We start from the raw sequence: 6,619 nt of genomic DNA, 5'->3' as shown, positions 1-6,619 counted from the left end.
TGGTTTGATCTCCTTGCTGTCCAAGGGACTCTCAAGTGTCTTCTCCAGCACTGCAGTTTGAAGGCATCAATTCTTTGGTGTTCAGCCATCTTTATGGTCCAACTCTCACACCCATACATGACTGGAAAAACCATAGCTTTGGCTATACGGACCTTTGTCAGGAAAGTGATGTCTCTGCTTTTTAATATGCTGTCTAGGTTTGTCATAGCTTTTCTTCCAAGGCTGGATTACCCACTGAAAAGCCTACCCGGTGACTTGAAAACATCTCCTGCCTTCAGTCCTGCGAGGCCTGGACCAGCTCTTCCCAGAGACCACCCCCACCCCGGCCTTTCCTGAGCCCTGCCCCTCGTGAGTGGACACCCAGACGCCCTCCTGAAGGGGCTGACGTGCTCCACTCACACCATCTGCCCGCAGACCGGCACACCGGCTCCTCCTCGGGCTCCGGGCAAAGCCCGTCTGCTCTCCTTCCCGGCGCTAGAGCCGCCAGCCCCACGGCCCGTGGCCTCTCCGTCCACCTTCAGACCCCGCAGCGCCCCGTGGAGCCCCCGGGTTGTATCCTCTGACTCGGCCCACCCCCACGTCCTCCCTGCCCGGCCCCTCCCGCCCCCTCCCCATATCAGGGGTGATGGCACTGGGCCCCGGATCACCAGGATCGTCTCCGTCTCATGCTGAGCTGCTCGGCCCACTGGTCCAGCCACACCTTCAGGTCTTCGCCACCAGCCTCAGCTGGGCCTCGACTGGCCAGGAAGGGCACACAGGTGGCGCTGCCAGGACCAGCGAGAGGGATGGTTCCAGGGCCTCTCAGGGGGCAGTGCCCACGCCAGGCTGACTGCATGGAGCAGACGTTCCTTCCTGCCATCTGACAGTGAGGAGGGGCCACTGTGTGTGAGGAGCCACAAGGGGGGGAGGACACACAGAAGGTTTGAGCCCCTCGGGAGCAGTGGGGGCACCTCCCAGGAGGGGAGCCCCGGCCTCGTCGTGACCTCAGGGTGATGCGCCCCCAGCAGAGGGGCTGCATGGTCAGGGGGAGGGGTCATAGAAGGTTCTGGGGTCTGGGGGGATGGGACCACCCACCACTGGAGTCAGAGCTGTGCAGCGTTGGAACAGTCTGGAGCCTTCCCCTACCTGTGCACAGGCAGACACACTCACACAGACACACATGCACATGGACAGACGTACATACACATGTGCACATGCATAGGAGACACACGGACACACTCACACAATACAATATGCACACAAACATACACACACTCAGACACACATATCACACAGATGTACATGCAGTACACACATACATACACACTTGGGCAGACAAGACACCATCCACACACATGTACATCCATACGCACAGAAAGGCACACATGCATAGACACATGTGTGCACAGGCAAACCCAGATGCACACATGTCACTCACACACACACGCACACACACATATGCACAAACACCTGCACAGGGCATGATGATGCCATTTGCACTTGGGTGGAAAGTTCTGGGCACAGAAAGGCAGAGGAATGGGGGCTGGGGAAGCGAGACCTCTGTGTTTCTGTCCGTGGAGTCGCCCCAGCACCTCGGAGCTGGAACCAGGGAGGAGCAGTAGCGATGGGGGAGGAGGTGGATTTGGGAGGAGGGCAGATGGCTCAGGCTGCGTGGGGAGCAAAGAAGTTTCCAGAGAGTCAGCGAGGCCTCTCGGGTCCACATTGGGGTACTGACCAGAGCACAGGAAGATCGATTCAGGCTGCGAGGGGTAAGGGGGTGAAGTAGGCCTGGTGGGCCGCCTGGAGGAGGTGCTTAGAGCTGACCTGAGGCTGCACTGGGGGCTCAGGAGGTCTGGGGATATCGGGGCATCAGCTCCAAGGTGGGAGCTGGAGCCTGGACAGGGACCAGCTCTCCAGGGGCCTCGAGGGACCAGGGTGCGTCCAGGCTTCCCGGGGCTGGTGCAGTGCAGGCCGCAGGGCGGGAGAGGGGAACACAAGGAAGCCGCTGTCTTATCTCCTGGCTCTGAACCCAGAGGCACTGCTTCCCGTTCTGATAACATTCTCCTCCCAGACAAGGCTTCTCCGGACTTGTCCGACCCAAGAGTCACGGGAGCTAATGACACAATTGAGAACCTCCATTCACGGGATCCAAAGAAAATGATGTCTCCCCTCCCACCCCGCTGGACTGAGGGGCCTTTGTGAAGGGGAGGGGGCGGGGCCCGCCAGTCCAGGGGCAAATGGGTGACCCCAAGGCCAGGCACCCCCAGAGCAGACACGGGGACCCCGGCCAGGCAGCTGTTCCTCCTGACGGCCTGGCTGGGTCTGCTGTCTGTGCTGAGGGCCCAGGGGCCCCAGCTGACCCCCACCAGTGCTCAGGAGGTGAGGGGCTCTGAGAGGGTGGGGTGGGGGGATGAGGCTGGCCCAGGTCAGGAGCCTGCGCTGGGCTAGGGTCCCAGTCCTGCTGCTCCTGCCCCGGGCGGACTTGCCTGAGTCCCCTGTCTGTGTCTTCAGGGACGTCTCTCACACAGAGGAGGGGTGCTGGGTGATGCCAGGGCGAGCCCAGTCCCCTGTTGGAGCATGGTGTCTTCCTGCCCACCCGGAGAGGGAGCAGGCTTAGGGAGCCTTTGGGGCAGATTTCCATCCACAGTGGGTCCTCTCGGCCTCTTAATCCTGGTGAAGTCACGGCCAAGGCGGGGGTGGCCTTTCTAAGACGTAGTTCCCTCAGAGGTCAAAGTCATGGCTTGCAAGGAACTTTGCATATCTCAAGCCCTTCCGTAAACATAAAGAATATTGTCCCAATTATATTTTGCAAGGCTTACTACATTTAGGGTCAGTATTAAAGATCACACACATTATTATCAAGCATGTTAAAACCTTGGAAGAATAATGGTGCAAGTGGAAGAGTATTTGAGGTTTGCATGTGTCTAGATGCCACCCACTCTCCGGTCACTACTGAGCTTCCCTGGGGGACTGTCACAGTCTCACCTTCTCAGGGGCCTTGGCGCCTCCTTGGCACATCCAGGGATGCGACCTGGATGTCCCCGAGACTCGAGCCTGTGCTCCTGGCGTCCCCAATACCTGGGCTCCTGGGTAGTGTCCAAGGCCCCCCCCACCTTTTCTGACCCCTTACTCCCCACGTCCACCTTCCCTCTCTCAAAGATGGTCAACTTGATGGCTTCTTGTCCGTCTGGGTCTAAGGACCCAAATTCCTCTCTCCTTCCCTTTTTCCTTATTAAATACCCGTATCTGAGTCCTCCCTCTTCCCCACCCATGAAAGGACTACACTCATTCAATCCTGAGAGTCATCCTCATTCTCCCAAGAAAGTGAGCTCCAGGACCCGAGGATGAGGCTGGAGCTGGTGCTGGGAAACCCAATGCTAGTCACCAGTCCTGCCCCAAACCCAAGGACTGCCAAGCACATGTGTGCTTGAACAGAACTTGAACAGTTCAGAACAGAACTGCCCTGGGTTTCAGGGGATGGGGTTTGGCAAGAGCAGTGGTTAGAGGGCTTGGGGCCCTCAAGTATGTCAGGACAAAGAAAGGTCTGGCCATATGGTCACAGTAATTCCTATGTCAGGTTTCTCAATGACCTAGAAAATGAATAGAAAAATGAATGGTAGATGAATGGACGGTGGGCAGAGGAATGTGAGAATGCAAGGGTGCATGGACCCATGGACGGGTGATGGATGGATGGCAGGTGGATGAAAGGACGGTGGAAGGGTGGGTGGATAGGGGAAGGATGGGAGGATGGTGGGCGGATGGATGGATTAATAGATAAATGAATGGTGGGTGGATAGATGGATGACAGTGGATGGTTGGATGGTAATGGTTGGATGGTGGATGGATGGATGGATAGTGGATGTACGGTGAAAAGGCAAAAGGGTGGTGGATGGACGGATGGACGGATGGTAAGCGGGTGAATAGACGAATAAATGAACAGATAAACAGTTGGAGGGAGGGATGGTGGATGGATGGGTGATGAACACATGAGATGAGATGAATAGACAGGGGGTGGATGCCTGCGAGACCAGGGCTGATAAGGCACACGTGGCACCTCTAAGGCCACAGTCTAAACTGACTTGACCGTCACTGTGAGCTCTCTGCACACTTGCTCCCTCCTCTCCTCTTGCTTTGCTTGTTGCTTCCCCCCTTCTGAATCCAGAACTGTCCCACTCTCAGGGGTCTAGTGCCTCCCACATCTCCACTCGATGGGCTCATCAGCACCCCCTCCTCAGGAGGTTAGGGCCGAGGCAGTCTCAGTAGTTGTGGCGACAGGCTTAGCTGCTCCGAGGCAAGTGGGATCTTCCCAGACCAGGGATCAAACCGGTGTCCTTTGCATTGCAAAGTGGATTCTTAACCACTGGACCATCAGCCATGTTCAGTCGCTTCAGTCATGACTGACACTTTGCGACCCCATGGACTGTAGCCTGCCAGGCTCCTCTGTCCATGTGGTTCTCTAGGCAAGAATCCTGGAGTGGGTTGCCATTTTTCATCTAGGAGATCTACTCCAGGGGACCTTCCCAACCCAGGGATGGAACCCCCGTTTCCTACGGCTCCTATGGAGCCGTATCATTGCAGGTGGATTCTTGACTCCTGAGCCATTGGGAAAACCAGGAGCACCAGGGAAGCCCCCAGTCATTTTATATTTTCCTCTCAAAAGCTCTTATTACAGACATCCTTTCCCCCCAGCTTTTAGGAGCACGGTATATAAAGCACTGGGTCAGAACCCTAGATATCCCCTGGGGTAAAGAAGCTTCACCCCCTGCCACCCTTCACCTTCGTGATGAACATCAACCCTGCTTTGCAAATTAGAATGCATATCATGTGAGTGCCCTTCTCCCCCGCCAATTCCTGGGGTCTGCCATCCTGACCTTGGGGCTGTTGGCCCTTCCTGAGCTCCGGAGCCAGGCAGCAGCTACCGGGGTCGATCCTATGTCTTCTACAAGGTTTATATGCTGGCTCTCCTGGCAGACTCCATGGGAGTAATGATGGTGGAGGTAATGAAAAATAAGGCCAAGTCGCCATCATGGACTGAGAAGGGACTAAGCCCCAGTTACCTGGGAAGTGCTTCACAAGCCTTGTCTCATTCGCACCTTGCAGAGCTCGGCACTGCGGGTTCGTGGGAGGACCGCCCTTACAGGCTCTCACTCGTGCTGGAAATGAATGGTTAGCTAGGCACACGGCAAGACTTCGGACTGGCTTCCACGGAGACGAGGAACGGAGGCCTCTCGTCCATAGGACAGGTGGGCCAGTGGTCATCCTGATGCGCCCAGTGGACCCCCCGGCAGGCTCATCCTGCAGCTCAGCGCTGTAGGTGGGACAGGTGGAGACAGGCTCGGGGCTTCACCATCGCAGGTCAACAGCCCGCTGGGATGGTGTTGGGTGCCATCAGCAAGCTGAGCTCGTGTTTCTGATGATGGACCCGATGGTGCAGTTCTGAAGGTCCTGTAACGAGAGGCTCCAAGCCCGTGTCCTTGTGGGGGGAGGGCAGCCAGTCAGGGCAGTGACCTTTGCAGCAGCTCCTCCCCACCCCCACCCCGGCCCCCCGCACGTTCCAGGTGCTGCTCTGTGCCTCCCTGGGCTCTGGAGACACACAGGTAAAGAAGATGTGTTCTCACCCCAAACCTTCACAGCCTCCTTGAGCGACAGGTGGGCAAGCTTGGTCCAAGAGAAAGGCCAGTCCTGCTGCCTGAGGCCTCATGGGGCTTGAGATGGGGGGACTTCATCCAGGCTGAGGTCTGGGGGAGAAGAAATTTGCAAGCTTCCTCGGATAACTTGTGACCATTCGTTCTGCATGGCCAAGTCGGTGCTGGCTGGGGACGTGGATGGGGGAGGCCACAGATGTCCACACGCTTTAGAAGAGCAGGACACCAGAGCATCCGAAAGGCGACAGCAGGGGCTAGTGTTGGAACCATCCTCTTGTTTTGTTTGAGCAAAGATGCTGTGGAATTCCGGGCCAAGGTCCTGGAAGCCTTGGGGAGGGTGGGGCGCTGAGGGGCGCTGACAGGGCAGGAGCCTGGCTGGGAGGATGAGCTGGAGATGACCCCTGGGTTGAAGGAGGCAGGCTGGGGACACAGCAGGGAAGGAGGAGGCCCTTTGTTTGAGAAGCCAGGGCCCAGCCCCTCCAGACTCTGGGACACTTCCATCACCAGACGTGGGCTCCACGGTCACTTCTGTTTTCCAAGAAGCCAAGCAGATGCCTTCTGTTTAAAATGCCCTTCCAGGAACTATCACCTGGGAAATTCCAATCCTGTAAGTGACCACTGGCTCAGCCCTCAGACCACTGGAGGGCCGGATCTCCAGGTCTCTGGAAGATGGCATTCCCATCGGGATGTCAGAGGGGACACCCAGGCCCTGAACGTGAGAGACTGGGCTTCTCTATCCCCTGAAAACCTTAGCTCTCCACAGGCGGGTGGGGGCTGGCAGTTTTCTGTCCTGCGCTCAGATCTGTCAGTCCCCTGGCTGCTCCCAACACTGGCTCGTGGTGCTTCTACACCGCACCTGAGAACCAACTTCCTCCAGTTTCCTGGAGCCAGGAGCTCCATTGCCAGGCCACCCCCCGCCCCCGGCGTTGGCCTTTCTCACTGAGGCTGGCCCTGCACCCAGGCACAGGACCCCTGTGCTCTCCCTACTTACCAGG

This window comes from Bubalus bubalis, chromosome 12 (genome assembly GCF_019923935.1).
Source record: "Bubalus bubalis isolate 160015118507 breed Murrah chromosome 12, NDDB_SH_1, whole genome shotgun sequence".
Taxonomy (NCBI): Eukaryota; Metazoa; Chordata; class Mammalia; order Artiodactyla; family Bovidae; genus Bubalus; species Bubalus bubalis.
Note: the sequence above shows the minus strand (reverse complement) of the source record.